Source organism: Mirounga angustirostris, unplaced genomic scaffold (genome assembly GCF_029215605.1).
Source record: "Mirounga angustirostris isolate CCGP_5_RB_7025 unplaced genomic scaffold, mMirAng1.0.hap1 SCAF_10, whole genome shotgun sequence".
Lineage (NCBI taxonomy): Eukaryota > Metazoa > Chordata > Mammalia > Carnivora > Phocidae > Mirounga > Mirounga angustirostris.
Window position 1 is genome coordinate 127,006,385 of NW_026991718.1, and position 11,204 is coordinate 127,017,588.

At 45.2% G+C, this 11,204-nt stretch overlaps 1 long non-coding RNA gene across 1 annotated transcript; it reads right to left on the reverse strand.

The window, feature by feature from the left end:
• Window positions 1–1,040: 1,040 nt before the first annotated feature.
• LOC123850638 (uncharacterized) lies at window positions 1,041–4,008 on the reverse strand. Its single transcript, XR_006792387.3, has 3 exons — window positions 3,791–4,008; window positions 2,793–3,008; window positions 1,041–2,277 (listed from the first exon to the last, which is right to left on the reverse strand). It is a non-coding gene; the product is annotated as an uncharacterized LOC123850638 (long non-coding RNA).
• Window positions 4,009–11,204: the final 7,196 nt, after the last annotated feature.

Below are 11,204 nucleotides of genomic sequence, written 5' to 3' on the forward strand. Positions count from 1 at the left end.
CACTAAACATACCACCCACTGGAACAAAAAGTCCAAGAGGGCAGAGAACTGGGTCTGTTGTGTTCACAGCCGAGGTCCCAGTTTGAGGATAGTGCCTGGCACAGAGCAAGGGTTCAATAAACACCTGTGAAAAGAATAAATGATATTCTGCCATCCTTCTTCCCTCCATGCCAAAGGAATTGCTATTATCAATTTGGCTTTTTTTTGTCTATTCCAAGTTACTTATTTTATGCAGGAGTTTTCCCTCAATTTGGCTTTTTTTTTTTAACCATCCAGACCAGCACCATCCAATAGGATGTACTATAACGAAGGAGATCGTCTATATTTGCACCATCTAATACGCTAGCCGCTAGCCACTGGCCACGTGTGGCTACTGAGTGCTTGAAGTGTGGCTGATACCACCAAAGAGCTGAATTTTAAGTTTTATTTAATTTTAATGAATTTACATTTAAATGTAAATAGCTACATATGGATGGTGACAACTGTAGCTGACAGCACTGTTCTGGACTTTTTTTTCCCCGTGCATTTACATATGTATGTTACTGATAGACCATTTTGCATTTTTGTGTTTTACATAAGTTTTCATGTTCCTTTTATCCTTCTGCTTTTTGCTTCATTTGGCTGAACACTATATTTTGGAAGTCCTTTCATATCAGGCCATATAGCTCTGCCCCATTCTTTTCTTTTCTTTTTTTTTTTAAAGATTTTATTTATTTATTCATGAGAGACAGAGAGAGAGAGAGGCAGAGGCAGAGGGAGAAGCAGGATCCCTGCCTAGCAGGGAGCCCGATGCGGGGCTCAATCCCAGGACCCTGGGATCATGACCTGAGCCGAAGGCAGCCGCTTAACCATCTGAGCCACTCAGGCGCCCTGCCCCATTCTTTTTTTTTTTAAGATTTTATTTATTTATTTGACAGAGAGAGACACAGCGAGAGAGGGAACACAAGCAGGGGGAGTGGGAGAGGGAGAAGCAGGCTCCCCGCAGAGCAGGGAGTCCGATGCGGGACTCGATCCCAGGACCCTGGGATCATGACCTGAGCTGAAGGCAGTCGCTTAACCAACTGAGCCACCCAGGCGCCCTGCCCCATTTTTTTCAACGGCCGCACAGAATTCCATAGTGGGGATGTACGGTAATTGGCTTAGCCATTTCCTACTGAGAAATATTCAGGCTGTTTTCAATCTGTTACCATTAAAAATCATGCTGCAATGAATATTACTATCCTATCTCCTTAGGCATAAATATGACCTTTCTCTCATGAATATTAATAATAGTTATTGTGATAATTATAATAATAATCTCTTGTATTTATTCAGGCTTTATTATGTGCCAAGCATTGTACTGAGCCCTTTCCATGTGTTACATGATTTAAATCTTATTACAGTCTAATAAAGGAGGTTTTGTTGTTATCTATATAGTACAGATGCAGAAACTGAGCACAGAGAGGTTCAGTAATTTGCCCAAAGTCACACAGCCGGTAAGTGACAGAGCCAGGATTTGAGCTCAAGCAGTTGCTTCCAGAGTTGCATGTCCAATTTCAGTTTTCCTAGCTCCTGCCAAACTACTCTGCAGAGGGTAAAGGGGCCATGCCAGTGTATTCACAGCCATAGGTCCCTCCCACGGGGCTGAAATGCCACCCTAGGGATCTCATTTCTGGGCTGAGACCCTGGGATCCTCGTTCTAGGGTAAGTCACACATCCCTAGAAACTGGAAACTTGGTGGGGCCAAGCTGTGATTTGGGTCTATTTGGGCAGCACCAAACTCCTGCTGATATGCCCTGCGTCTTCCTCCCAGGCTGGTGTGAGCTCAGAGAGGTACGGAGACAAGAGAGAGAGAATGAGAGCAGCTGGTGGACTTACGCAATCTGGTGGAAAGTGATACTGGACAACTGGCTGATTGGAAACAAACAGGAAAGGAGTCAGGCAGAGCTTCCTGGAATCCAGGTCTGCGAGTTGCCAAAAACAGGCCTCTTCTCTTAGGAACAATTGAATGTCACTGGGGTAACTGAACACTGCTGGCAAGAGAGGCCTCCTGCCCACAGCCTCACAGAGCGGCCTGTGTGAGCTAGGCCAGGCTCCAGAGGAAAAAGGGCCTGGCAAGGTGCCCTGCGAGGCCATCTGAGGAGACACTGCAGTCTCTCACCCTGGACCGGACTTCACCGTAACCAGGCTGATGGACCACAGGCTTGGGAATTCCCAGGGTGAGACTCAGGCACGGAGACGGCTCACGGGGAGGGCTCCTGCCCAGTGGTCAGGCCCTGAACTCAGAAGCCAGGATGCCTGAAAAGCAAAGACAGTAGGTGTCAACTATCCCACCCAGCTGTCTTTATGTGAGAACTGCTGTTATCATGGCAAACCCAAGGGCAGGAAGGGCAGTGGCTTCAGACATTTCTGGACCTAGCATCTGAAAAGTCACCTGGAATTATGGCATCCATAGTCTGTGTCCCTTTATCATTCTGCCCACAGATTCCTTCATCTCTGCTTCTCTTCTCTCTCACTCTCTCCTTCCCCAAGCCCACGACCAAATATGGCTACCTCATAGCACCTAAGCACGCAATCCCTTCCTTAAGCCAACAGCTGACAAAAATCACTCGATCATAATCCCAAAATCTCAAGAGAGAGGATCTGGTTGGCTCATTTAATCAGGTCCGCAGCTTTATCCAGTCAGCTCTGGCTGGAGGGCAGGGTTGTGTAGTTGTTAAGCATGGCTTCCTAGGGTGTCCACACCTGTTGCAAAGAGAGGGGCTGCCATGGACTGGCCAGACCCCACATAATGTGTCCCCGATGCTCTGTACCTGAATGAGTTAATCTACAAAGAGACTGAAGCCAAGTCGCAGAAGCTGCACCAGAAGCCAGGAATCTGTTTCTTCAGGACAGGACGGAGCCTTGCCTCTGGGGGAAGGCTGAGGCTGCTTGCATGAACAAGTGGACCCAGCGGTCAGGTGGAGCTCTGCAGGGCCTGGAGGAGCATCCAACCAGAGCCTTACCCCACCAGGAAGCCACGAGAACACCTACAGGAAATATCAATCATAATAATAATATGAAAGAGTGGTAATAGTAATCCTTATTCAGTGGTACTACCAGGCTTCGTTCTAGATATTTTAAAGGCATAATATTTTTAATCCTCACGATGATACAATGAAATAGATACTTATCATCCTCATTGCAGAACACTTGTTGAATGACTTAGCATTAACTGATCGCTTATCTCATTTGTCCATTTTCACTCACTCCCTAAACAAATATTTAATGAACACCCACTGGGTGCTAAACATGTGTGTACTGGGTGTTGGGCCCACAGTAGAGAGCAAAAATGATCCTGCCCTCACGAAGGTTATAGTCAAAGGTTGGAGGGTCTGAAGGACCGACAGTCATTAATTAGACAAAGAGGGAAGGGAACAGCATTCTAGGTAGAGGGAAGAACATGTGCTAAGGCCCTGTAGGGGGAGGGAGTGTGGGAAGCAAGAGCAATGCAGGCAGACTAACGGTGAGCCAGGTAGACATACTGAGAAACAAGCAACGTGCACCTGCTGACTCATTGAACCCTTACAACAATCCTGTGAGATTTTTAGTATCACTTTTGCAGATGAGGCGACTGAGGCACAGAGAAGGTAAGTAACTTGCCCAAGGACACACAGCTCCATCAGCAGTGGTGGGATGGGGGTTAGAACCCAGGCCTCTTCACCTGGAATCCCAAGCAGCTCTAATTCTTAGGTAAAGAAAGGAAAGAGACATTCATCCACTGGGGGCAGGTGTTTAGTGTGGGGGGCCTTCCAGGACTATTTTTACTCACAGCTGTAGCCACAGGATTTGTGGTTTCCATAACAGAGGGGTAAAGAGTGCATACAGCCTTTCTCAGCCACAGACAGGAATCCTTCCAGGCCGGTATTGACATTCAGCTGTAGGAGATGCCACAGGGAGACATACCGAGGAACCAGCCCAGGGAGAGGACAGTGAGGAGACCAGCCTTTATCCTGGAGGGGCTCATTAGGAGTGAGTCTGTTAGAATAGAAGAAACGGACTCTGGGGCCAGGCCAACCTCTGTTTCAAATGGCAGCTCTGTCACCCACACGCTCCGTGGCCTTAGGCAAGTTACATTTGAGCCTCCATTTCCTCGTACAAGCAGAATAATAGTGTCTAAAAAGTATCATTCTCTCTCCTTCCCCCATCCCACTGCTCCCAGTCCCCCCATCCCCACAATGCTTTCATCATTACTAGGTTCATATATCACCTTCCAGGTAAATTTTATTTTATTTATTTTTTTAAAAGATTTATTTATTTTCAGAGAGCAAGTGGGGAGAGGAGCAGAGGGAGAGGGGGAGAGGGAATCCCAAGCAGACTCCCGTCGCCCGACATAGGGCTTGATCTCATGACCCTGAGATCACGACTTGAGCCGAAATCAAGAGTCGGACGCTTAACTGACTGAGCCACCCAGGCACCCCACCTTCTAGGTAAATTTTAGATTAGATAGATAGATAGATAGATAGATAGATAGATAGATAGATAGATATACCTATATATGATATGTATACATACACATACATGTAAATGCCTATATTATATCTGTTAAAATGTTTTTGGCTGTAAGCACCAAAAAAGAAAAAAAAACCAACCAACAAATGTATTTTTAATTATCAAAAGTCTGGAGATAAAAAATGCCTGTTTCATGTGTCCACCTGTAACCTATTGATGTTTAACAGAAATCTCAAATTTAACATGGTCAAAGTTGAACTTTTGATTCCTGAACCCCCAAAAACCTATTTCTCTCTTACTAAACACCTGGTTGCTCAAGGCCAAAAGCTCATTAGAATCACTCTTGATTTCTCTCTTTGACTCACTTGTTCCACCCAGTCCATCGTCCAGTCCCGCCTGGCTTTCCTGTAAACCCAGAGGTAGATGTACCATGAAGTGAATGAGGCAAGAGTTCGGGGTGCCTCACCTGGACAGTGCTTTCAATGTGGCCACAGGACCACGTGATTCTGTAACACCTGCAAAGGTAAGGTGTTGTAACTGCAATCATCAAGTCGGCTGTCTCTCCAGCTTCCCCACATCCCTGCCTTAGCATCAGGTGGCATTGGGGAGCCATGGCGCTTGGGGGGATCAGCTGAAGATAAGCTACACTGGGGACTCCATTCGGTTTAGGCTTAGTGGGTGTGATCACAAAGCTGTCCATCTCTTCTAAGCACGGTGAAGGTACGGCCTGCTGTCCTGACATAGCAGTGGCTTCCAGAACCTTCATATGGCCCACGCACTGACTCACCTAATACCGAGACACAAAGGTGCAGAGACAAATGTCATACTGCTAAGGAGGCTGGAGCAGAGGGAGGGAAGGAATCTGGATCTTTGATGATATCATTGCTCTCCTAAATGAACCAACTCTGAAACTGTTCTACACCCAGACATCTTATAAGTAAGGCATTCATTTGTAAATTGGGTGTTGTTTTGTACTTAGAGCCAAAAGGATCTCAATAGATACAAGGACATATGCTTATGTACATCTGAGGTTTACCTGGAAGGGGGTGTGGATGCCGCCTGGGAGGGGGACGGGAGGCAGTGAGAAGCCGATGAGAGGGAGACTCACTTTTTTTTTTTTTTAAGATTTTATTTATTTATTTGAGAGAGAGGGAGAGAGAGTGTGAGCACCAGCAGGGGAAGGCAGAGAGCGAAGACTCCCCGCCGAGCAGGGAGCCCGATTCGAGGCACGATTCCAGAACCCTGGGATCATGACCTGAGCTGAAGGCAGATGATTAACCGGCTGGCCACCCACGCATCCCGGGGGGAGACTCATTTTTTCTGGATATTTTTATTCTGCTTGAATTTTGTTTACCTTGGGTCAGCTTTTCCTATTTCAAAAACTAGAAAGTAAAACTTCAAAAGTCAGTGGAACAATTGAGTTTTACATTTCTTTAAAGTGCACGAAATAAATAAATTTAATCTGGCAAGCCTGGTCCTTGCTGAAATAGTCTCCGAGAGGCTGTTAGGATGGCAAAAGAAGAAATGTTGACAAGTTCAGTTACTTAAGGGTGGGAAGGTGATCTGGGACCCAGCACGCAAAGCTCCAGGGACATTCAGAATTTTTTCTGCCTACCTTCCTGCCACTGCGCAGCTCAGTCAACACAGCCTGACATTCCAAAGGATTTCCAGGAAAGGAACACCAGCCACACCCCCTTAACATTCTTTTGAATGACTATTTCAAATGCATCAGCCTGCTTCCTCTTTGAAGACAGTAAAGAAAATGTTGCTGACGAGCTAAGAGACTTCAAAGATGGTTTTGCCCTCTGTTTTAGAAGTCAGGAGGTGGGATTTTTTTTTTCAAGGTCACACAAAGTCTAATTGATGACCAGGAGGGAGTAACAAGGATTCTCCTATCTGCGTGGGTGTATATAGTTTGGCCCCTTCATGCTCCTGGTCTGCCTGGCGTTCCTTATCTCTTCCTAAGGGCCTCCCTGATACTCAGTGTTAGCGCTGGGAGGATCGCCTTGAAAAAATGACCTTGACATTTAAAGTCCATGAGTTTAGAGAATGCTGCTTTCTATTTCTATAGCCCCTTTCTGGAGATTTACAGAGCATGTTAGCAAATGAAAGCCTCTGGAAAGTCCTATCGTAAAGGAAACTACTCAAAAAAAGAAAAAAAAAATTCCCCCCCAAACAGAAGCCCTGGAATCAGTCTATCTGCATCCAAAACCTCACTCTTCCACTTCCTGGCTGGGGGGCTCTGGGCAAAGCACATAATGACTCGGACTCTCAACTTCCACATCAATAAAATGCAGTTATTAGTAGTACCCATCTCACAGAGTTGTCATAGAGGGTGACCACTGTTTCAAAATATAGAAATTTCTGGATTTTAGAAAAGTAATGTGATTTATATGCCATATATTTTATAGCATCCCGTAATCAAACACATTGATTTGAAACATGAAGGCAGATTCACATGAGGAGGGTTTGACAAGATTATAAATAACCTCAGATCAGGTCAGCGTTTGCTCCCAAATGAATTTTGGTGCCAGACTTTGGGAAACTGTTGGTTTTCACAGCTTTTTAAAACAAATTTCAGAATTGTAGATAAAAAGAATGGGGGCTTGTGAGGAAAATAACTAGTATTTGTTGAGCAGTTATTTGAGCCAGGCAATGTTGCAAGCACTTCCCATGGATTAACTTCGTTGAATCCACAGAAAGACCCCAAGTGATAGATGCTATTGTATCTCCCCATGAGGCAGATGAGAAAACTGAGGCATAGAGGGGCTAAGTAACTCATTCAAGCAGCAGAGCTGGGATTAAAAGAGAATACGAATGGTATATCACAGTGCCTGGTACATAATTACCATTCTATAAATGGTAGTTATTATTGTCTTAATCATATCCTCATCGATGGTGGAAGAATTGTGATTGATTTTTGTTTTCTTCTTTGTGCAAAGGTGCAATTTCTAACTTTACTATAATAAAAGTATTCTCTGGGGGAAAAAAAATGTTTTTCTAAGATGAAACTCAACCTAATCTCTCAATTGTTCTTCTAACTCTTTCTGTCAAACTTGATGCCAGCCCCGGGCAGAAATGGATTTGTCACCTTAAATTTGACTTCCTTGGGCACAGCCAGGCCAGACCCTGGACATCCTGTGACAGTCTTGAAGGGGCATGCCTTCAAGAAGAACGTGCTGTTCCCCTGTGAAGAAAGCAGTTAGCTGACAGCCTCCAGCTGCAGCATCTTTGGAATCTGTCTCAACTTTCAAGCCAACGCCATGCTCTTCCTGAGTAGCCCCAGGTCAATGACTGAGCATGGGAGGGTTCCAGGGCTGGCCATCTCTGCCCAACATAGGGCTCCTCTAATCTCTGCTCTGGGGCCCCCATGGAGTTGACAAGGACTTGGCAGATCTGCACGGCAGCCTGAGGCTCCCTCGATCAATTCTGCTTTCTCTCATATTTATTTTTCACAAGCGTTAACACCTCTCCTACCCTCTGTAAACCTCACTCCATCTTAGCATCTGCTTCCCAGAGGGCGTGAGCTGACACACTGCCCCTTGCTGCCCTGCAGGCATTCCCACCCCACGTCCACATCTTCCCTGCCCAAGGAACCTCGATTTGGGGCTCAGTGAAGAGGTAGAAATCCCTCGATCTTTAGAGGGCGGGTTGCTCTCCAGTCCCGGCAGATAAAATCATGACCGGTCTTTAGGAAAGCAGTGATCCCATTCCCCTTCAGCAATGATTGGTCCAGAATGGGCACATGATCCAGCTCTTGGCCAGTGAAAGGTCAGGGGAAATCTGGGGATTCGCTTCATTAACAAGATAGAGCGTCAGGGCATGAAAGCCTTTTGCCCCGTCCCTTCCTTCCTGCTTTGATCCGTGTCCTGTGATCAAATGGCATGTGATGCCTCCATAGCTGTGATGGCCGATGGGTCTGAGGCCGAAAGCCAACGGCTGGAGGAGACAGAGCAAAAAGATGAGAAGAGCCTGCCTGGGTCCTTGACAACACCATGGAGCCACTGCAACAACTTCAGAGCTGCGGACCTTCAGACTTTTTGTTATAAAAGAGAATTACATTTCTTCTTCGCCGAAGCCACTATTAGTCAGACATGCTGTCACTTGCAGTTGAAAATAGCGTAACCAATGCGGTCACTTTCCCAATGCTCTATTACCCAGATTGCCTGGGGGGAATAGAAGGAAAGGAAGGAGGAGGAGAAGGAGGAAGGAAACCACAGCTGGCAAACCCTTGAAGGTGCAGAGCTCAGAGTTCCCGTAGGGATATTTGGACTTTCCCTGGAAGGGAGACATTCAGAAAATCCTCCCATCTCCAAATTGCTAACATCTACATATGACACTTACCTCTCCCCTGCTTCAAATCCTTCCATGACTTCCCATTGCTCTTAGGACAGAGTTCAAACTCCTCATTTTAAAGACCTGCAAGCACCCTGGCATCACTCTGACCCTCTTTACCTCATACTTGGGCCCCAGTCAGACTGAGCTGCTTTTAGTCCTCTGATATCCTATCTTACCTCTAGGTGTTTGCATGTGCTAATTCCTCTACTCTTCCCCCATTTCCTCTGGCTCTCTCTTTACTCTTCAGGTCTCAGCTCAAATGTTGTCTCCTCCAGGAAGACTTCCTTGATTTCTAGACTGGATTCAGTAAATCCTTACAGCTCTTAAAAATTGTACCTTATGCTAACCTCTATTAAAACACTTATTAAGGGGCGCCTGGCTGGCTCAGTCGGAAGAGCATGTGACTCTTGATCTCCAGGTCATGAGTTCAAGCCCCACATTGGGTATAGAGAATACTAAAAGAAAGAAATAAACTTAGAAAAATCCTTATCAGACTAGATTATAATTGTCTGTTCTCAGGACTGGTGAACTTGTCTTTGCTCTCCACTATGCCATGTCCAGCTCTTTCCCATTAGTCCTGCTGACCGAAAGCTACCTTGGGCCCATGGCCAGATGCTTGGCTGTTGACTCACAGAGGCAACTGCTTCCCATAGATCTCTCCAGTAACTCCCTTGACTTGGGGCTCAGCTAAAGGGTAGAAATCCCTTGATCTTTGGAGGGTGGGTTGCTCACCAGCCCCAGCAGATAAATCATGACCCATCTTAAGTAGAAGCGGCGATCCTATTCCCCTTCAGCAATGATTGGTCCAGAATGGACACATGATCCTTCCAAATCAGTTTTACTTTTGCAGCTGGACATACTTTGTTTCTCAGTTTGACTGGTGACTCTTTTCTCTTCTAAACCTTCACTTCCGACTCCTCTCATAATTGTGGGTGGTCCACTTCCTGTAACACATCTCTTTTCTTTTTTTTAAAAGATTTTATTTATTTATTTGAGAGAGAGAGAGAATGAAAGGTGGGGAGGGACAGAGGGAGAGGGACAAACAGACTCCCTGCTGAGCAGGGAGCCCGGCATGGGGTGGATCTCGGGACCCTGGGATCATGACCTGAGCCCAAGGCAGACACCCAACCGACTGAGCCATGCAGGCACCCCTACAATAGCTATTTACTTCTATTATTAATTATTTTTATTCATTTTTTTTTCTTTTTAGAAGCAAGAAAAAAATTTTTTAAAGTAGGCTCCATGCCCAGCCCATGGAGCCCAACACGGGCCTTGAACTCATGACCCTGAGATCAAGACCTGAGCTGAGATCATGGGCCAGATGCTTAACGGACTGAGCCACCCACATGCCCTGAGAAGCAAGAAAAGAATTTAGAGAGCTGGTGTCATATGAAAATGATAGTAGACTCCTTAGGAAAGGGTTCTTTTTTTTTTTTTTTTAAAGATTTTATTTATTCATTTGAGACAGAGATACAGAGAGAGAGAGAAAGCATGAGCAGGGAGAGAGGCAGAGGGACAAGCAAGGCTCCTCGTTGAACCAGGAGCCCGATGTGGGACTCGATCCCAGGACCCTGTGATCATGACCTGAGCCGAAGGCAGACGCTTAACCATCTGAGCCACCCAGGTGCCCCCTTAGGAAAGGGTTCTAATGATCATTTAATTCAATCCTTTTTTATTACAGATAGGGAAACTGAGACTCAAAGAGGAAATACAGCTTGCTTGGGGTTTTATGACTAGGTTCTGTTAGAATAAAAATTAGAGGACAGATTGAGAATGCACAATCTGAATCTGATCATGAGAAAATATCAGACAATTCCAAAATAAGAAATATTATTTAAAAAAAAAAAAAAGACAAGGGGTGGGGGAGACTATTATTCAAAAATGTCAATGTAATAAAAGAAAGACTGTGAATGTTCCAGATTAAAGGAAACTAAAGAGATGTGACAACTAAATGCAATATCTGACCCTAAACTAACTGGATCTTGTGCTGGAGGGAAAAAAAACACTTCAGAACATTAGCGGATCAATTAGTAAAACTGGTATGCAGTTGGTAAAATTTGTATTTTATTGTAATACAAAGAGTAGAAATAGTAGATTAAAGAATTTTATCAATGTTAAAGTACCAAGTTTGGGGGGGCGGTGCTGACTGGCTCACTTGGTGAAGCGTCTGACCCTTGATTTTGGCTCAAGTCATAATCCCAGGGTCCTGGAATCAAAGCCCTTGTTGGGCTCCCCACTCAACGGAGAGTTTGCTTATCTCCCTCTCCCTTTACCCCTCCCCCGCTCACACTCTCCCTGTCTCTCTCAAATAAATAAATAAATATTTTTTAAAAATACAATCTTTAAAAAAAAAGATACCAAGATTGATAACTGTATTGGAGTCCTATAAGGAATTT